Source organism: Microtus pennsylvanicus, chromosome 10, assembly GCF_037038515.1.
Source record: "Microtus pennsylvanicus isolate mMicPen1 chromosome 10, mMicPen1.hap1, whole genome shotgun sequence".
Classification (NCBI taxonomy): Eukaryota; Metazoa; Chordata; class Mammalia; order Rodentia; family Cricetidae; genus Microtus; species Microtus pennsylvanicus.
In genome coordinates, this window is record NC_134588.1 from 28,543,624 (window position 1) to 28,565,528 (window position 21,905).

General features: G+C 48.0%; 1 protein-coding gene across 9 annotated transcripts in view; it reads right to left on the reverse strand.

Annotated features, from left to right (window-relative positions):
* The window catches only part of Sox13 (SRY-box transcription factor 13), a 52,688-nt gene that overhangs the window by 23,059 nt on the left and 7,724 nt on the right, over positions 1-21,905 (reverse strand). Inside the window, exons 1-2 of one of the 9 annotated variants that reach the window (XM_075987980.1) lie at positions 21,183-21,198; positions 18,137-18,194 (exon numbers count right to left, since the gene is read on the reverse strand). The exons of 6 other annotated variants lie outside the window; for them this stretch is intronic. The gene's annotated coding sequence lies outside the window, so the exon portion shown is untranslated. Of the gene's footprint in view, positions 1-3,150; positions 3,177-18,136; positions 18,195-21,182; positions 21,199-21,905 lie in introns of those variants that run through there. 2 more of the 9 variants (XM_075987979.1, XM_075987982.1) reach the window with 2 other exon arrangements.

Here is a 21,905-nt window from a genome sequence, read left to right on the forward strand (position 1 = left end):
GGTCCAAGCTCTTTATGACGATGAAGTACTATGTCTATGTCACCAAGCAGCTTTAAATGCTTGGAATAGGATACAAGATCCAGCAAAAAGGGTTGAATCATATACCAGAATTAGGCAGGGACAGAGAGAACCCTTTATTGACTTTTTGCAACGATTAATTAACGCTCTGGACATAGGGGTAACAGACCCAGAAGCTAGACGAATACTTCTTGAATCTCTAGCTTTTGAGAATGCAAACATAGAATGCAAAAAGACCTTTAAAGTCTAGATCAGCACCTATGGATGAATGGATTCAGCATACGATGAATGTTGAGACTTTTAGCTATAATGATGAACCTTGGGTAGGAGAAGCGATTTCCAAAGCAATGAGGAGACATCAAACTGCCAGGTGTTTTAATTGTGGTAAATTAGGACATTTGCAAAGGGATTGCAAGCAAAGAATTTCTAGGAATAATATCTCTTCTGGGAATGACAAAAATAGGAGACCTCGGCCTTCAGGTATATGTAGGAGATGCGGTAAAGGCCGGCATTGGTCCAATAGACAGACGGGGCAATCCGATATCATCGGGAAACTCCTTGGGGGGGCCTCTCGCAGGCCCCCAAGCCAACAGTGGCCCAGTCATTCCCAGTCACAGTGGAGAACGTGCCTCACCAAGAAAATTAAAAGCTCCAATTTCTGCTGTAAAAAGTAATACTGGTCTAAATGATGAATTACGTGTGGAGGATGAGTCAAAAAACCCAGTAGGACAGAGTAAACGTATATTTTGGCAGACTTCTATTAATGATCAAAGACCAAAGCTAAGAGTCTATATAAATGGCACTTTTATTGAAGGCTTATTAGACACAGGTGCGGGTGTAAGTATCATTACCCTAGAATCTTGGCATCCGAATTGGCCTCTTCAAGAGGTAGATGTTCAGTTCCTGGGAATTGGAACCCTATCTCATGTAAAACAAAGCACAAGATGGGTTGAATGCATAGGGCCCGAAGGGCAAATAGAAAGACTAAGGCCATATATAGCCAATATTGCCATAAATTTATGGGGCTGTGACCTGCTACAGCAATGGAATACCCAGATTAACATTCCTGTAGTTCCAGGAACTCATAATTCTGGGAAGGATATGATGAGGTATTATGGAAAAAGGTCACCAGCCATTCAGGCTGTACAAGAACATACAGCAAATACCAAACCTTTAGAGGTACCAACAGCCCTACCTTTAAAATGGCTAACTGAGAAGCCAATATGGATCAAACAGTGGCCTCTAGCTGAAGATCAACTACAGGCATTGGAACAGCTGGTGCAAGAGCAACTAGATGCTCACCATATTGAAGAATCAACCAGCCCTTGGAATTCTCCTGTGTTTGTTGTAAAAAAGAAATCTGGTAAATGGAGAATGGTGACAGATCTCAGAGCTGTCAACAAAGTAATTAAACCTATGGGCCCACTACAATCTGGAATTCCTTTGCCTTCTCTGTTACCAAAAGGATGGCCTCTTATAGTTATTGATTTGAAAGATTGTTTTTTCACTATACCGTTACAAGAATAGGATAGAGAAAAATTTGCCTTCACAGTGCCTACTTGTAATAATTCTCAGCCTAATAGGAGATATCAATGGACTGTCCTCCCACAGGGTATGCTCAATAGTCCTACATTGTGCCAATATTTTGTAAGTAAGCCATTGGAAATAATTCGTAAACAATTCCCCAAGTCCATAATTTATCATTACATGGATGACATCTTGTTATCTGATTCAAATAAAGATACTTTAGAAAGGATGTTTGAAGAAGTAAAGAAAGTCTTGCCTAGGTGGGGATTACAAATTGCCCCTGAAAAGATTCAAAGAGGAAACTCTATTAATTACCTAGGTTACAGAATAGGGTTAGAGAAAATTAAAACGCAAAAGGCACAAATTAGGAGAGACCGCTTAAAGACTCTTAATGACTTCCAAAGATTGTTAGGAGACATTTCCAGTCTACGACCAGCTGTTGGGATAACACCTGATCTAATAGTTCATTTAAACAAAACCTTAGATGGTGATAAAGATTTGAATAGTCCAAGAAAACTGACAGCTGAAGCAGAAAAGGAACTGACAATGATTGAGGAAAAATTACAGGAGGCACATGTGGACAGGGTGAACCCAAATCTTAGCTGCATCCTAGTCATATTGCCTTCCAGAATTTCTCCTACAGGGATTCTAATGCAGAGGGAAGATATTATTTTAGAGTGGATATTTATACCTAATAAACCAAGTAAAAAATTAAAAACTTATGTGGAAAAAGTTTCTGAATTAATTATAAAAGATAAGCTGAGACTTCGTCAACTAGCAGGTATAGACCCAGCAGAAATTATAGTGCCTTTTACTACTGAAGAAATAAAAAAGTTATGGGAAGACAATGAACCGTGGCAAAGAGCTTGTGCTGATTTTTTGGGAGAAATTAATAGCAACTATCCCAAAAGTGGTAGACTTAACCTCATAAAAAGAACATCTTGGATTCTTCCTAGAATTGTACATGATGCTCCAATAACTGGAGCCCGTACGTTCTATACTGATGCAAATAAATCAGGGAAAGCAGGTTACAAGTCAGATGAATTGAGTAAGGTGAAACAAAGCCCTTATAATCCTGTCCAGAAGGCAGAATTATATGCCATTCTTATGGTGCTAAGGGATTTTAAAGAACCTCTTAATATAGTTACAGATTCACAATATGCAGAAAGAGTTATCTTGCATATTGAAACCGCTGAATTTATACCAGATGACACAGAGTTGACTTCACTGTTTATCCAGGTACAAGACATAATCAGGAACAGGCTTTGTCTGATGTATATAACACACATCCGGTCCCATACAGGTCTGCCTGGTCCTCTAGCCCAAGGCAACGCTGAGATTGATCAATTATTGATTGGAAGTGTGTTGCAGGCCTCAGAATTTCATAAGAAGCATCATGTCAATAGTAAAGGCCTAAAGAAAGAATTTTCCATTACTTGGCAACAAGCTAAGGACATTATAAAGCGATGTCCTACTTGTTCTTTCTATAATCAAACACCGTTGCCTGCAGGGAGTAACCCAAAAGGGTACTAAGAGAAATGAAATCTGGCAGATGGATGTGTTCCACTTTATGGAATTTGGTAAATTAAAATATGTACACCACACCATAAACACGTATTCAGGTTTTCAATGGGCTACTGCCCTGAGCTCAGAAAAGGCTGATTCAGAAATCACACATTTATTGGAAGTTATGACCATCATGGGTATACCTGCACAAATAAAGACAGATAATGGTCCAGCATATGTATCTAAGAAAATGAAACGCTTTTTTGATTATTATAATATAAAACACATTACAGGTATACCAAATAATCCTACAGGTCAGGCAGTTATAGAAAGATCAAATCGTACTATAAAGGATATGCTGAACAAACAGAAAGGGACCGAAAATACCCCCAGAAATAGATTACATAATGCTTTATTAACCTTGAATTTTCTTAACGCTAATGAGAAAGGAACGATAGCAGCAGAAAAACATTGGATAATGGAAAAGTCTGCTGAACTAAATCAACTGATTTATTTCAAAGATGTGCTGACCTCTCAATGGAAGCCAGGAGATGTGCTACGTTGGGGAAGGGGTTTTGCTCTTGTTTCCACAGGAGAAGAAAAATTGTGAATACCATCAAAATTAATAAAGTTTCGATTTGAAGAGGAAAAACCTCTTGGAAAGGAGAAATGACAACTCATCCACAATGATGATATTCATACAGGTGGTAAGAAAAACATATAGAATAGGGGCAGGGTTCTGTTCTTATCTCCACAGGAAAACACTCATCTTTGAAAAATTCAAGGGACCCTGGATGTTTGGATACTGACAGATGGAAAAATACCTGCCCAATAGGAAATATCAAGAAAACTGAACGGGTTGTGTAAGTAAAATATATTAAACCATATTTCTAAATTTATAATGCTGGTTTTGAAGTTGGACTCTGGCTCAGTCCCTCTCCAATTCCAAGCCTGTTAGTAAGAGAAAAACCTAGAGTTTCTGGAGTTTCTGTCTCATGTCAAGAGCCATGATATGGGACAGAAAGAAATATGAGTTTAGAAAACATCTTTGCTTTTCTTCATATCTATCATGCCTTTCACTGAATATATATATATATATATATATATATATATATATATATATATATATATATATGTCTATATGTTTAATGTTTAAGTTTTTCCCAATGAACAATGAGTTTTTCCTGAAGTGACATTTGAAGTTTCCAGGAAGAAGATGGGGCCCCATAACAACAACTCCACCTGGTTGATATGACGTCATGATACTGATAGCGCTACTACAAGACCTGCTTTGGGTACCAGCTGCATAAGACAGTTCCAACTTGGTTAGCTGGAATGGTGCACATCTTATACAACGTTTTGGCCAGACCTGCACAAAATACTCAGAGACTATTTGCAATTTTAAAAGACATTGATCTTGAAATTTAACCATCATTTTACTTTCACAGGATCCCCCAGAAAGAACATTGCCCCCATGACAGCTGGAAGTAATTCTAGAGGACGACGTCCCCTCTCCTAGTAAAGTTTGCCCTTGGGTTTAGGGACATCATTTAGGGGTTGATTATAATTAGTATACTATTGAGGGTTGGGGGAGGAATTTTATAAGCTCAGGGATCATTTTGGAAGAAAAAAAAAGAGGGATGATGAGATAATAGATTTATAATTGTGAGTTACTGTTTTTAGACAAATATATTGGTATTGATTCTTGTATATTGATACAAAGTTAAATTATATTGACTACTGTATGCATGCATGTTTCTACCTCTGTTTAAAATATTTTTTATGTATTGACATATATTGTATTGATATATATATATTGTATATATTTACCATATTGCAGTGTACATTTCTACCTCTGATTAAGATACTTATATACTGTTTGTGTATTGATATATATTTACCATACTGCAATGTATATTTGTACATTGTTTATATTTGGAGGTCATTGTCCTCATTTGTTTCACAGTCATTTATTGTCTTAGTCTTTAAGTTAGATAGATATTGAGAATTATATAGACTAATAGTCATCTAAGTTTGTCATTTATAATTAGACTAATCAGGTCCTTTAGATATAGAGATTATACTCAGTATAGATAGATAATCTTCAACTTCTTCAAAGAGCTGTAGAAAATGGCCTTTAATCTAACTCAGAGTTTTGTGGTAGTGAGACACAATTGCTACTGGCAACACCGCTCAATTCCCGAGAGAATGTTGAGCACCAAAGACACTCCACCTGGAGCCTTTCTTTTTGGCAGAACTGGCCTTTGGGCAAAGAAATGCCCATACCTCAACCACTGACAGAGATACCGAGCGTGCATCAATGGATAAAACAGGACTGTCATATCCTGCCAAGACAGGGTAAGATAGTTTTGAAAAGTTGCTTGCCTTTGAAAATGGTATGTCAGTTATGTTAGGTCTTAGCCAAAGTTGGTTGCTTCAACGCTGCTAATGTGACTTTGGGTGATTGCCCAGGTAGCTAGTTGTCTCTGTGATTTGTTGCATGTTTTGGAAGTTGTTTTACTGAACTTCCTAATTACCCAGGTAACATTATTTCCCTTCTCAGATCTTCGATGAGGTTGAAGACTATATAAATGTAGTTACTTTTCTCTCATGACTTGGCCAAGTTATTTATTATACAAGACCTAAGCTAGTTAGAATAGGATATTTGTACTTATTGTATGTAATATCGTAGTAGGTTTAGAACTCTCTTACTTAAACAAAAGGGGGAGGTGTTGCGGGAGGTCCTTCTGCTCCAGCCTATAGCCACTGAGATACCAGCCCATTGGGGCGTGGTCTCTCTCCCTTTAAAAAAGCGGCCACTTCCCTCTCCTCTCTCTCTTCACTTCCTGCTCCGCCGGCCACTAGACTCCCTTCCTGGTTACGCAGAGGGCTGTTGTCTGGGATGGTGATCTGTAAGTTTTTTCCCCTTTAAATAAATACCACCCTATTAATCATAATTCCAAACTGGTGTGGCATTGTTTGTGACTTACGCCTTCACTCCTGCCTCCTTAGCAGCTGCTGTTGCACGTGTGTGCCCCTAGAACTGATGTCCTAAATGTCCTTTTGGCATCCCCAACAACTAGCACCTCTCTGACAAGTACTACACAATGTAGGTCCTCAAATGCCCATAGTGAGGACACAGGCTTGTGAAGGAAGCCCAAGTAAGCAGAAGGCCCTGCTTATCTGGACAAGTTCCTGCATGGAGCATGAACCACTGCACCCTCCCTCCCTGGGATGACACATCTCTTCAGAACTCACCAGCTCCTCAGAATACCATCTCCTTCTGGTACCCACCAGTGTGAAATGCCCTTCCAGTAACAAGGCAGTGGCATGCCAATCCCAAGAACAAAGAGATGAAGATCAAAGGATGGTCACATTTGAGGAAGACAGTCTGCAATAAGCTGCATTTACCCATCATGCAAGAGGAATTTCATCCTTGCTACACAGACCTCCTACCTGCCCTCTGGGCTGGGCAGCATGTGGCTTCAGCTTAGTGATAAGGCTAGGCTCTGCCAACTAAGCTCTGGTTCTCTTTTCAAAATCTTAGGTGGTGTTAGGTGAATAGTGGCTTTGCAGACATGCCAAGAGGGCTGAAACCCCAGTACCCTCCCCCTTTTAATTCTTCTTTTATTTTTACTTTTATATGCATTATTTTGCCTGCATGTCTGTGTGAGGGTGTCAGGATCCCCTGGAACTGGAGGTACAGACAGTTGTAAGATGGTATGTCAACCTGGGAGTCTTCTGAAAGAACAGCCAGTGCTCTTAACCACTGAGCCATCTCTCCAACCTCTTAACTTTTATTTTATATACATGCATGTTTTGCCTACATGTATGTCTGTGTACGTGTGTGCCTGATACTCAAAGAGTCCAGAAGAGGGTGCTGGATATCCTAAGACTAGAGTTAAGCAGAGCACAGCAACATGGGGGCTGGGAATGAATCCGGGTCCTCTGGGAGCGCAAACAATGCTCTTAACCGCTGAGCCATCTCCTCTCTTTTTTCTCCATTTTTCACTTGGCTGTTTAATCTGTTCTTTTAGCTTTATCATATCTACTATTGATAGGATGGGTGTGGTAGGGGTCCTCTTGAACACTGTGCCAACTGCTCTTACTGCAAATGTACCCCTCCCCCACTGTGAGCCTTTTTTAGAGACAGTGTCCCTCTAACCTAGCCTGACTGTCCTGGAACTCACTCTGTAGACCAGGCTGGCCTCAAACTCACAGAAGTCTCCCTGCCTCTGCCTCCGGAGTGCTGGGATTAAAGGCGTGCACCACCACCCTGGCTTCAAATGCACTTTTAAATAATTACACCCTGTTCAGTCTGTACAGGGTCACCCGGATGTAAAACGTTTTCAGGGTTGACCATTTGGAAGTGGAAAACCAATGGGTGTGCTCTTCCCTGGGGAAGACTATTCCTCCTGTTCTCAGCACTCTGCGGCTGTCTGTAGTTCTGTGAGTAGATCCCACCCCCATATTAGCACGCCTACTGGTGTCGTCCAGGCTCAGTTCACAGGTGGGCAGCCATGTTTGTGAGATTACATGGGTGTGGCTTACCTTACAGTAAGCTTCCTGTTCCTCTGGCTCTAACAACCTTTCCTCTCATCTGCAACGATCCCTGAGCCTTGGGTGCAGTTGTGCTGTGGGTGGATCCCCTGGGACTGAGCGTCACAACTCTGCATTTTGACCAGTTGCAGTTTCCTTTAATGGCTTCCGTCTGTTGCAAGGAGAAGTTTCCTTGCTAAGGGGGTGTGAACAACACTTTTAGATGTATCTAGGGATTGGGCTGGTGTAGTAGGGTGGAGGTTGTAGGCTCCTTTCAAGACCCATGACTTCACTAGACCTGAGTCGTTATCTAGATTTCTAGTACCAGGCATGATTTCTCTCTTGTCGAGCCACCTTAAGACCAATTACAGAGCCATCGGTTACTGCCAAGGAATGCATGTGCCTCTATTGCAGCCTTAAGGTGTGTTGTGCTATGCTGGTTGTTGCTATGGTTCACAGGCATTATAGCTGGATAGAGGTGTTGGTTGCTTCCTTCCTTTGGAAGCTTGCATGGTGCCTTTCTGGTAGAAAGCTAGTTCCCAGGGAGCAGGTCTTCAGGTTAGATTTAGCTCCTAACCTCTGAGTCCTGTGTCCAAAGTCAAGCACTTTCTTAAGAGCTAATATATTAACTCTCGAAGCCTGCTACTCCCTTTATCTGTAAATGTGACCACACACACACACACACACACACACACACACACACACACACGGTTTTGAGTAGTAAATGAGATAATAAAGACAAAGCCCAGTTCCTAACCAGTTGACTATGATGATTATAACCACAGCAATCAGATAGATTTGGAGGCTTGAGGGCAGGAACAGGGAACTGCCCAACTTGCCTGGCGAACATTGAGACTGTCTCTCTTTACACTTCTGACACTACCTTCTCACACTACCTTCTTGCAGGCTGACTGGGGAGTTACCAAGTTACTGTAATCTAAAGTGCTTAGCACAAGTCTGCAGAAGACAGAATGGCACTTAGCACTGGGTTAGCTGGTTGGATGAATGAATGATTGAATGAATTGGAGGAAGTGTGCATCTCTGGGCTCAGAGCAGGATATATTCTGAAGGTATTCTTTAAAGGCATTTATACACCAGCCTCCACACCTCACGAGACCACACCCTGTTTCATGATGGGCACCTCCACACAGTATCCCTAGGGCCCCTGCAGGCTGGGAAAGGGGACTGATTCTTCCTTCTCCTAGTTCCTCTCACTCTGCTGCCTGCAGCCATCCCACTGCAACCGCAAAGAAATGGATCAGCAATCAAGATGGGTAACCGCCTCAAAAAATGAAGGCATCAGTTGACACTCATCACCAAGAAAGCCACAGGCACTGTGGACAGGAAGGTTGTCATAGCAACAGTCAGGTGGGACCACCTATCTATTCTGCCATGGGAAATTTACCTTGTCAGGTATAAGGGCTTCCCTAGGGACTCAAGCCTCTAGCGCTCCAGCTTGAGCAGACACTAAGGACAAAGTAGGTGGCCAGCATCACCCAGTCACCAATCCTGGCACCAGTAACCCACAGTAACCGTGGCCTCCTCCCCATCCCAGGATTCTAGATGGGATACTACCTGTGCCTCAAGTAAACCTAACTGTCACCATCTCCCCAAAAACCAAGTTCTGCAGAAGCCCCAATTCAGCAGCTTCTGCTCATACTGTGTTCATTTACCAGTGAAGAGCGTTCTGTCCATTTTCTCTGCAGAGGCTGCAGGTCCTCTCCCATTATCTACTCCAGGGATAGTTACAAGATAGACATTTCTTTTCATTTTCACAGTACCCTCCCAACACGCGCCACACTGTTTGTGTGTGTGTGGTATGTGTACACACGTGTGTATACATGTGAGTGAATGTTCATGTAGGCACATGCATGTGTGTGCGCCTGTGTGCAGGCCAGAGTCCAAGCTTGGGTGTCACTCCTCATGTGTGACCTTTAATTTTATAGGTATTGTTTTCAATTGGCTTTGGCTCCCTTTCAAAGGGGAAGGCAAGCGAGGAGGAGGAGGCAGCCTCACGTCTCTAATCCACCACAGCATTCAACAAGCAGTGGCCAGCCTTTCCGGAAGTCTGTCCTGCCCCAGCCTCGGCTTCACTCACCAACTCTCTTTGGCAATGGAGGCAGCAACCATGACTTGGCAAAGGGCTGAGATGACCAGTGGGCAAGGGAGGGATCGAGAGGCAGCACCAAGAAAAGACTTGGAGTGGTTAGTAAGTTCCTGCACCCTGATAAGCCTCTCCACGAATGCAGCCGCCACCACCACCACAATCCAAATCAGATCAAATCAAACCCAGTTAGAAAAATTCCAGGTTTAATGGATAAAATGCTCCCAGGTGATTTCCCAGACCCCCAAGGAGGACACAGGGAAGAGGTACCAGAAACCACCTGTTTTGTGGGGGGCAGTTTAAGCACTCCATGGGAGTGGTCTTGAGAATCTCTAGGGGAGGGGCATCATTTGGTGGACTTTCTGAGATGTGGCAGGGTTTGGAGAGAGATGGGGGAGGGGGTTTGGGGTGGAGCTTCCACCAGAACAGTGGTGACATCCAAACCAGTTTAGAATCAGGAGTATTAGGCAATCAGACAAGCTACGGGGAGCGGTTGAGCCACCCCGGTGCATGTGACTAAGGACCCCCAACTATAGCTAACCTTTCTTGGTTGTTTACTTCATGCCCAGCATATCCAAACTGTTTTTCCTCCTACTCATTTACCGATTCTTCAGAGGAATCATCTGAGGTAGGCACTAATGTTAACCTCCATTTCCCACTGCGAAGACCTGAGCCTAGGCAGCCCAGCCTTGTGATCTGGAAACAGGAACTGACTAACAACTTGGAGTGTCAGCTTCAGCTCTGTCCCGTCATTCATCAGCCTTCTCAAACAGCTACGATTAATCATCTCTTACTGATGGGGACACCAGATATAAGGAGGCAAAAGTCACAGCCAATGGCACCTAAGAGGCTGGCTGATGTGGCCCTTCTCCAAAGCCCACTGTGGCCCCCGAGAGCTGTCACCTGGAACCTGAACCAGCCCCATTCCTGCTTGCCCAGCGATGCACCCGGCTCAGGAAGCTCACAGCAAGCCTGGCAGGAAAGACCCTGGTTCTCCGGCCACGGCGGCACTCACTCCCAGAGACCAGAGCGGTACATGTGGGGAGCTTGCTGTGGCCTGCTCACAGCTCTTGCAAGGACAAGGGGTTCAAAGCCCCACTGTAATCACAGTATCTTCCTGGCAAACGAGGAGCACAGGGCTGCTCTGGCCCCCTTCTCCTCACATATATCAATGCTTTGGTCTCCAACCTCTCCCCCATGCCACCTATCCACACACGCCACTACCCTCTCTAAAGCCTCCTTGTTCACCCCCAAACTCTCTACAGCTTTGGGTCTCATGAATGGGTGTGGCCGCTCTTTCTTTCTTTCCTTTTTTATTTTTTTTCTGTAAAAGGAATGTGTACTCTGTAGAAAATCTCCAGAACCTTAGACAGAAACTGTGACGTCACCTGGCTCACAGCAGTCTGGAGGTGGCTGCTCCCTGATCGTCAGGGCCCACTGGTGCTTTTTCCAATCCCAGTTCTCATCACTGAGCTGGAAATAAAAAAGAAACAGGTTCTCCTATTTCTCCCGTGAATTTGCTACCAAGGGAATCTCTGTGCTGCTAAAGGCCAAATATTCTTTGAGTTGGGTGTGAGGACAAGTGCTTGTAATCCCAGCACCTGTGAGGCTGAGGCAGGAGGATCTCAAAGCCAGCGTAGGCTACACAGTGAGTTCAAGGCCAGGCTGAGCTATATACCTTAAGACCCTATTTCAAAAATCCCAAGGATGGGAATGCAGCCCAGTGGCAGAGTGTTTTCTCAGCATTCACCAGGCCTTCAGAGTACTTAGGGCAGCCATTTTTAATGGCTGTACATCTTCCACCTTGTACCCCATATCCCCTCACACCACCCACAAGGCCGTGTCTCCCTAAACCCCAGTATCACTGTTCTGCTGAGTTGGCTGTTCTGCACTGTGACAGGTAGGAAGCAAGAGCACCAACAGGGGACCTCGCCGGCCTCCTCCTATGACAAAGTATCAAGGAGCCTTGATTTAGAGGCCATGAACAGGGCCAGGAACCAGGCCCAAGGCCAGAAAGCTTCTAGTAAAAAGAGGAATATCTGTATCTCACGGGGGTTTCGCTTCAGAGGAAGCCATAATGCCTCACTCCATCTCTGCCTTTCGCTGTGAGACAAGGGGCTCTCACTGACTCTGGAACTAGGCTGGCGGCCAGCAAACACCAGCAACGCTGTCTCGGCACCATCCACCCACCTGGAGTGGGTGTGTATCTGCGTGTGCACAGGAACGTGCAGCCATCCATGGCTGCTTATAAAGGCGCTAGAATTTGGAATCAAGTCTTCACGACAGCGCAGCAAGCACTCAACCGTATCCTCAGCCTTCAGATGGTTTTCTTTTTAAAGATGGAAGCTAGGATGTGGAGCATAAAACAACGGTGTTGTGGAGAAGAGCAAGGTGGCTCCTCCAAAAGACCAGACACAGAAGTGCCATGTGCCTCGGCACAGCAATCCCACGGAACCGTGGCTCAGCACAGCAATCCCACGGCTCAGGAATATGCAGCCCCAAGAACCGAAAGCAAGCTCTACCTCCAGACTCGCAGCAACACTATGACAACCAAGAGACGGAAACAAACCAACAATATGCAGTTTATAGATACAATGGATTCTTTGCCTTAAAAAGGAAGGAAATGACACGCTGCAACATGAATGAACCATGAAACATGCTAAGTGAAAAAGGCCAGACGTAGGGGACAACCACTGTTATGTTCTCACTGGTGAGGGACTGGGAACGCAGAGAAAAGGATAGCGTTCCAGGCACCGAAAGGAGCCAGTTTCAGGGTAGAGTGACCTGCTGGGGGGTGGGGGGCGGAGTTGATGACTGTCATATAACATAATGGTAGAGAATGCCCTCTAACTACATTTTACAATGGTGTATCGGTAAATTTGATGCTGTGTATATTTTAACACACATTGTTTGCTTTTTTGAGACAGAGCCTCAATTTGTACTGTACCCCAGGCTAACATGAGAGTCATGTTAATCCCCCTGCTTCAGCTTCTCAAGTGCTGGGGTTACAGGTGTGTGACACCACCCTGGCTCACTTTTGTTTGCTTGTTTTTAATCAAGAGACAAAGTCTAGAGCTGCAGTTCAGTGGTAGGGTACTTGGCTAGCATGTGCTGAGGCCCTGGGTTCCATACCTAGTACCCCCCCCACACACACACACAAATCAGCTATAAACTGTTCATTAACTGCACTTCAGACACCTTTAATCCCCACAGAAGCTAAGACAAGAACGCGACAGCCCCACAGACTGGGGACTAGCATGAGATGGAGCGTCAAAAGGGCAACCTGGCTGCTGGCAAGGCCATAATTAAAGTCACTAATTGAAGAGTCTAGAAACAGCCAGAGCCAGATAGCGCCCGCTCTGCCATAGAGGTCTTTCCCCACAGTCTCTAAGAAAGATGAAAGGCTTCCACCTGCAACACAAGGTGTACTTAGATTCTGCCGCTGGGAGGCAGGACGCCTAGGAGAGAAGATATTTTGTCTTCCCTCAAAGCTGTCTTTCCCGGAAACCCCTTCTTCAGGGGTCCCCCTAGGGTGACCAGTTGGAGCTAGACTGACCCCTGGTTTCCAGAACAGCCTGCTGTATTTTCTATACTCTGGGCTGTGAAATAAGGTTACTTCCGGGTGCCCCACTGTCTACCGAGGACTCAGGACAGAGTAGTGAGTGTCACAGCAGCTGCCCTGTGCCGAGGACCCCCTGGGGAGGGCAGGACCACTGCCGTCCCAATCTTCAGGAATCATCCACTTGAGGTCATGGTCGTTGGCTGCAGTTGGCCACCTGGGTATCTTTTTCCTTCTCAACAGTGACAAACCAGCCCCGAAGTCCCACTCGCCCTAAGGGCCATCTGATGCTTAATTTTCTGATTGTTTTGAAGATTGTATTTATTTTTGTATTTTCTGTACATCATGAGTGCTGCACCCGCATGCATGCCCACACGGCAGAAGAGGCCACTGGGTCCTATTATAGATGGCTATGAGCCACCATGTGGTTGCTGGGAAATTCACCCAGGTCCTCTGGAAGAGCAACCTTAACTGCTGAACTATCTCTCCAGTCCCATTTTCTGATTTTTTTTTTTAATCTGGTATTTTACTGACAAAAACCACTCATTCTCTCGTGACTAAGAACACATCAGAGTCTGCTGTGTTTAACTAAGAGTGCAGCCCCCTCAGGTGGCCGCCCACCCCAAGAGCCCCAGGGACCTCCTGTGCTGCCTGGAAAGCCACTAGCCTCTTCATTCACCCCTGTTTGATGGAAGAGAAGGACGACTATTCTGGGGAATCCCTGATCCAGCCGACCACTGAGGCTCCTCCCGTGGCTTCCCTTCCTCCACCAGCTGCAGACCTGACCCAGGTGAGGGCAGGGTGTCCAGGATGGGGTCACTGGAAGTGCCCAGCTCTGCACTGAGCCCGGCTGGAGACTATCCACCCTAGCAGATCTGCCTACACAACCGAGGAAAATAGCTGTGGAGGCCTGGAAGGGTGGAGCGAGGGTTCAGAGTGTACTAGAGGGAGCCTGCCCAGATGCGAGCCCCACCCCCAGCACTGTGCAGGTCTGGCTGAGCTTCTGAAGGTCTTCAGGCCTCAGCTTTCGCCTTCACACAAAAGGAGTCAAAACACCCTTTGCTGCCCGGGGCCTCAGTGATGGGTCCATGAACTAGATATATTGGACGATTTTCAGTCCCATACACTCACAATGACCTGGACACCTTTGGTTCCCAGGGGTCTGTACACATCACCAGAACATTTGCAAGAGGGCCAGTCATGACTTCTCCCAGTGATGAAATTATAGGTGAGGAGGGCTCATGCCTTTGATGCAAAGTGGGGGAGGAGGTGGGGGCAGATGGTATGCTAAGGTTCTACCTTCCACCATGAGGGTGCAGCCCAGAGCAGGCCATATGGGGAAGGACTTAGCAGACACTCATCGACTCAGTGATCTCAAACTAAACAACGTGTTCAACCCTTTTTTTTTTTTCCTGGTTTTTGGAGCTAAGGTTTCTGTGTCCCCCTGGCCATCCTGGAACTCACTCTGTAGACCAGGCTAGCAGAGAACTCAGAGACCTGCCTGCCTCTGTCTCCTGAGTGCTGGGATTAAAGGCGGCGCCACCAACGCCTGGCTGGTGTTCAGCCTTTTAATGCTGTCTTGTCATCTACAAAGTCCACACAACCGATTTACAAACACAAACAAAAGAATCAACAATAACCCCATGAAGTTTTAAGTAAGCTTATGGTTTTGTGTCTGTCCCCATTCATAGCCATCCTCGGTGGCTTGGACATCACCGGATTCTTTAACAAGGCTGGCCCGCAAGCCAGATACATTTCACAGACTAGGAAATCGAAGCTAAGAGGAGGGAGGAGGATGCAACCTCGGCTTAGTCTGACTCCAAATCCCAAACCACAGACCAGGCCCTCTGTGAAGGGGCCACTTCTTATGGACTCCCCCAGCCCCACTGAACCCTTGCCACCCGTGGAATCTGCAGGTAGCAGGGACAGTGACCCAGCAAGACATGTCCCTGCCGCCATGGTCCAAGGAGGAAGCAGACCCATATAGCCTTGCAGCCTTCACTTCCTGCCAGGCTCCTGGAGCGTCCAGCATCAAGGTCCAAAGGTCAGCTAAAGGCTGTCGACTATTATAAATTATTCATAACGCACAGTCCCGCTTCCAGCATTTGTGTGGGGGAGTTCCAGGCCTCCGTCGGTTCTGTCTGGTGAGAACTACCATCTTACCTGGTGAGACAGGAAAGGCAATGGCCTCTGAGCCGAGCTGTCATTTCTGTCACACCTACCCTGTACCTTTATTCTCTCAGAGCCCATGCCCCTGCCCAGCTTCAAGGTGCCTAGGACAGCAGTTCCCACCTTGGTTTTCTCTGGGTGAAATGGACACCGGTATCGCTGATCACAGCAGTCAGTTAACAGCATCAAAACCTGGACGAGGGGCTGGAGAGATGGCTCAGTGGTTAAGAGCATTGACTGCTCTTCTAGAGGTCCTGAGTTCAATTCCCAGCAACCATATGGTGGCTCACAACCACCGGTAGGTAATAAGATCTGGTGCCAACTTCTGTCTGCAAGGACACATGCAGGCAGACCATTGTATACATAATAAATAAATAAAAATAAAAGAAAAAAATAAAAATAAATTAATAATAATAATATAAAAAAAAAACCTGGACGAGATCCCTCCAGTCCAGGCTCCATCCTAGGCACCTCTCACATATGCCTTCTTGGGACTCCTCCCCACGCCTGCACTGGTGGCCAGCACTTAAAAAAACACTGAGGCATAGGGGAACCGGACCAAGGTGTATGGTGCATCTGCTTCCCGGGTCCAAAGGAAGAAGGCTGTGGAAAGCTGAGGGAGGCATTCTAGGCGCCAGTGTCTGTGCCCACCTCGCCTGGTACTCTTCTTTTACTGGATCTTCCAGAGAGCCCGATCAGAGCACCAGCTGGCACCTTGTGAAGGCTGAGGACAGTTCTATCCCTGCCCAGGACCAGTCTCAGTGGCCAGCCGCCTCCACGCTGGCCACAAATGACAAACAAGAACACACATACCACTTCGCTGAATCCTCTTATCTTTTATTGTTCCTTTTCCTACTGTGAGAAAACTCTGCTCTAAGGAAACAGCTTCCAGGCTGGCAGCCGTGCAGCTTCCACAGTCGGCCTGCTTTTCTGAATCCCTCAAAAAACTGTTAACGTTTCCTTTCTTCTGTCTCTGTTGTAAGAAAGATTTCTCTGGTTCTTTGGCGCCCCTTATTTTTTCTCTAAAGCTGCTCTCCCTGCCGTGTGGTTGCCTGTCAGCCATGTGGCTAAGCTGACCTCTGTGACGGCCTCACTCCAATCGCACGGTACAGTACCCTCCCTCCCTCCCTCCCTCCCTCCCTCCCTCCCTCCCTCCCTCCCTCCCTCCCTTCTCTATTCTCCTCCTCCTCCTCCTCCTCCTCCTCCTCCTCCTCCTCCTCCTCCTCCTCCTCCTCCTCCTCCTCCGAGAAGCTGCTGAGATTCACAGCTTGCCTGCCCAGGTTTTTTTTTCCCCCTTTAAACTATCTAATAAATTTGTCCTTGAATTTCAAGGGGAGGGGCATTCCGATATCTGCCAGAAATCATAGTTTGGAAGGAGCAGAGTCAGGACACAAACCCAGGTCTGACATGGCCTCTCACTCGGTCTCTCTCTCTCCAGGAACACTGGGAAGGCTACAGCCCCCCCCCCAACTTCCTCAGATCCCACAGAGAGGGCGGAGCCCGGTTGCCTGCTCTCCCATCTCACTCAATCCTTCCATAATGAAGTCTTGGTAAAGTTTATGGGAATATCATTCATTTCAAAATATACATTAAACCAGGCAGGGCACGGTAACACACACCTGCCCGGTTCATCCTCAACTACATAGCTCCAAACGAGTCAAGGCTACAGGAGACCCTGTCTCGCAAACGCTGACCACCAAACTGTTGCCTTCTAAAAAGGACACGGAGAGATAGGCCTGGAACACCAACTCATCCTTCATCAGAAAGCCTGAACAGACAGGAGTCTTATACAAGGTAGGGGGACATCCAAAAAAAGGCATGGGCAGCATGGGTCAGGCAGATGGTCAGAGCAACATGGCTCCCACACTGCTAGCCAGAGCCCCACACCCTAGAGCCACCAGCCTTGGCAAGTCAAAGCAAGGCCCCTCAGTCACCCGCCATTCAGCATAAAGAGAAGGCAGCAACAATGGCTTCAAATGGAAAGGAAAGGAACAGAGACTGCTGGGAATTTTCACGGGACAATAAGAGACACTTCAGCCTGAATGAAGCAGCCACCCATTCTGAAAGTCTCTGAAACACCCTCTGTTTCCCCATTGTCAACATCCCAGTATTGTGACCGGGTCCAAGGTTTGGCTGAACTGGGTGGGCTCTGTCTAACTGCAGTCTACGTTGGTGCCTGCTGCTCCTGTTCCGACCCAGCAGGGCTCCCTCCCGAGTCTCTGGACTGCGGTGTCCCACTTAGGCTGATGTGCTGGGTGCCCATGTGCAATGACGCCTGGTGCCATGAGCTGTGTAAACTGTGTCTGTCTTTCTGTGAGCCCCTGGCAGGAGCCTTGGGCTCTGAGATGGACGACTGTCAGTCAGGTCAGAGAACAGGGTACGAGCAACTGGCCTCAGAGTGAAGAGGCCACTAGCTGTCCCTGGGAACGACAGGGCCAAACCTCACAGGCAGAAACCATGTCCAGGTTCCCATGGCCTAACACACAGTGTGCTTGCGAGAAAGTGAACCTGACCTTCGACAACCATCAAGAGGCACCGTGCTTGGGATACAGCTGAGGTGCACGAAAGCCAGCGCTCTCCCCAAACCAAAGCCATGAGCAGAGCTCTGAAAATCAGGGAGTCTGGAATCACGCCTTCTGGGAATGACCTCGAAGAAAGTGTGGGGACCGTAGCGAGCACGACAGAGAAACGAGGAAAAAATAAAGTTCGCTTACCTGAGAGAAGGAGAGAGGTGGGGGACTTGCCTCCAGCAGTGGGGACCAGTGATGTGCCCTGGGAAGCAGGGAGAGCAGCTCTGAGGAAGGGGCACCCCGGATGCCAGCCCTGCTCTCCCCATCCTGGACCCCCACATGACAGTCTGCACACACACAGCCCAGGCGCCCACAGACCTCTATCTCCAGCCTGATCTTGCAGCCACCGACTGAAATTCCACTAGCTCAGCACATTGCAAAAAGGGGGTGTTTTGCTCAAGCACCGTTCTTTCCACGGGGGTGGCCATCTTGCCTGCTCCCCCTCTTCTGGAAGTTCTCGTACATGATTGCCCTCCTTTTCCTTATAGGGGTCTTTCCAGAGTGCTCAAGGAATATACTACAGGCCTGGTCAGCATCACAGCCCAAACCCCGTTTGACAAACAGCTCAAGTCCAAGGTCCGTCAGGCATGGTACGCAGAGCGGAGCTGCCCACCCTACTTCCCTCCCTACGCGGGCCAGGCTCAAGCTAGCCTCTGGTGAAGCTGGCGCCTCCATAGCCCAAGACACCATCGTCAATCACAACTGTTGATCCCTTCCTCCTTCCTGTCTAGCCTTGCCATGTCCAAGTGTCTTCCCCCAACACTGGAGAACAGAATGTGCTTGGCTGGAGACCCGGATGCAATAAATTGCTATTAACAGACTCAGTCTGAAAAACAAAACCAAAGGCCTCTTCCTCTTCTGTGCCTCTCAAGCTCAACACTCATCCCTGCCGAGGAGAAAAAGGCTCCCTTAGGCCAGTCACTTCCAGAGAAACCGGTTCCCACTGGCTCACCTCTGCCTCTGACACCCTCCCTTGTAGGAGCTACCCCTCACCATGAAGCCTTCCTTCAGGGGCACAAGCCAGGCCATGGGAACCCTACATGTTTTCTCCTTGTCATTCTGCTCTATGTCACATTTATTGAATACCTGCTGAGTACAGACCGAGGGTGCCCTGACCCCATTATGGTGGGAGAGGCTGGGCGTCAGCACTCTGCAATGGGGAAGGAGAAGAAGGCAGCAGAGAAAGACTGGCAGGACCAGCGAGAGATAAACCTAAGTGTTTGGACGCCACCGGCTGCAAATGTGAGTTCCCTGTGCTGGCTGCACTCACACCACATTAAATATGGACAAGGCCCAGGGAAAGACCAGGGCTCCCTATTGCTCCCTCCTCTTCTCTTGCTCATTGGTGCAGCATTTGGAAGTCCTACAAAGCCATCTTCACCACCTGGCCCTGTGAACCCCAAGCAGTGTGTATCCCAGCCCTGTTCACCCTCGGCCTCTGTTCACCCTGTGGACACCTAAGAAACATAGCTCGGGAGGAAGAGGAAAGGACTCGGCCACAGTGGCAAGCGACAGAGGCAAGGGAAGGAACAGTGGTCCCTGCCTAGCACATGCTCTTCCAGATGTCCAGGATGGGCTATCTGCGGCTGTTGGGAGACCCAAAGGGTCCTGTCATCCAGACAGAATGGATGATAGATGGCCTGCCCCATGGATAGGCAACTTCAGGTATCAGGTCCTGCCTGGGCCTGTCTGGGGCTGATCTGTGCCTTTCCCACTGGGGTGGAGGCTCTGGAGCCCAGAAAGTTCTATATACACCCAGGCCATCTCAGCGCCAGCCTTTCAAAGTAAAGCTCCAAGAGACTCGGTGGCAGGCCATGAGCCGCGGGGCGAGACCAGGGTACCCGTAGTCCCATATCCCACCCCCAACACATACAACTACAAGGGTGGTGCCAGGGGGCTCCTCCCCAGTGAGAAAGGTACAGGAGCAGCTCCGGGCAACTGCACGCAGAGCCTGCTGCCTAGTGACACCCACTCGTGAGAAGAGGCCTCTCCATTCAGTCCTGCAGATGTGGCAGAGCCTCAACAAAGCCAGGGGTCCTGGACCTCCCAGCCTGGCCCACCAGCTCTAGAAAGCCAAAGGAGACACAGACCATTGTTTCCTTGTTACAGACATGACAAGGTAGTGCTGTAACCCTACCTCAGGGAGCACCCTCACCCACGGGGCACCAGACACCTGGCCACGCTCCTCTGTCCTCACGCAAACCCTGTCTGGGAAATACTGGGTTATAGATAAAGAAGAAGCAAGTGTTTTAAAAAAAAAAGCCCAAAACTAATACTCCAATACTCAAAACCTAAAAGTATAAGATGTTCTGACCCACCCACCCCACCCCACCCCCGCGCCGGGTGTTTCACTAAGCCATCCCTCTATGTAAACTGAACACTAACCCCGAGTGAGCAATGGTGTTACCATGACACAGAGCTGGGGGACAAAGGATACCGAGGGGACAGACCTGGAGGAGCCGAGCCTGGGGCGCACCCTAACTCCTTGCATGCCTTCAGGATGGCCCAGGCCACCCCCTGGCTGTCAACCTCCCTACCCAGCACTCTAGGTACACCATAACTCACCCTCTGTGCTCTGGCTCACGGGCCGGCCGGCCTCGTCAAAGAGCCTTGCCTACATTCCTGAGCAGCCTACACTTCACTCAGAACCCCTTTGAAAGGCCACCCCCACCCCCTTACAAGCCCTTCCCTAGCATTCCTGGAAGAGTCAATTACCCACAAGAGGCATCCTATGGACAAACCCTGGGCAGCCCAGCTCTACAGTACTTAACCAGATTGTAATTACCAGTTTCCTGTCTCATTCCCAGGCTCCTGCCGATACTCTCCCAAGCCCGGCATCAACAGCAGGTTTCTCCTAACGCATGCCAGGGTGGTTCACACCTCTCCATAGGTGCACCATCAGAGCCTGAGATGGGCACTACTGTTATCACCCCCATTTTACAGTTGAGGAAACAAGACTTAGCTTGGCTGCAGAGCCTTCCAGACTGCTGGCACTGCCTGCCCAGGCCCTAACAGCCAGCAGTAAAGGTCAGTAAAGGTCTCTGGTGAAGGAGAAAGGAGGCGGGGAGGGGGTGTTGTCACTTTAGCTCTCTCAGCCTCCAGCCCCCCCCCCATGGATTTCTGGGGAATCCCCACTCCTGACCCTCACTACATCCAGTCCCCTGCCAAGCTCCAGGTACATTCTTCTCACCTCCTAAATCCTCTTGGGCTCACTACCACAGCAGGGGAAACTCAGGCCCATAGAGACATCTGGGCTATGGGATTATGTAGAGGCAGGTCCCCTTCCTCCTGGGGTGTACCTGCAGGATCTGTCTTAAGCAAGCGTAAACACAGGCTCAGAGACAGCACCTCAGCTGACCTGGTCACTGGACTCCGCGCAGGCCCCAGCGAGGGAGGGGGCTGCCCCTTGAGGCGGGAGGATGGGACAAGAGGCCCTTTGTGTCAGCAGCTCCTGAGACACCTGTTCTCCACTCCTGCCTTCCGTGGCCACCCTCCCCCCAGCCTGCGAGCAGCCTTGTTTATCCTGAAGTGCTGGCACTGGTGGCCTGACCCCTGCATGGGGCTCCACAGCACCTGCCTGGTCCTGGCAGCCCAGCAGCTCCGGTCAAACACAATCTCCCAAGTTGACACTGTTATTGGGTTTGGGGAGGGCAGCAAAAGCGACACAAGCATTTCATGCCAGCTTGGATGCCGTCCCTATGCTGCCTGGGAGAGACAAGACTGGGCATTCAGTCTCCTGGTATGACACTGTGCCCAAGCTCTCCTAGAATGGAAGGCTTCCTCCTGTCCCTATGAATTATCACACACAGTAAAGCCAGCCCCACCCCGGCCTCAGCCCCGTTTAACATCATCTTTGAATTAATGAGGCCCCAGCTGGCGTCCAGGTTAATGCCTTACGGTGTGACCTGTGAAG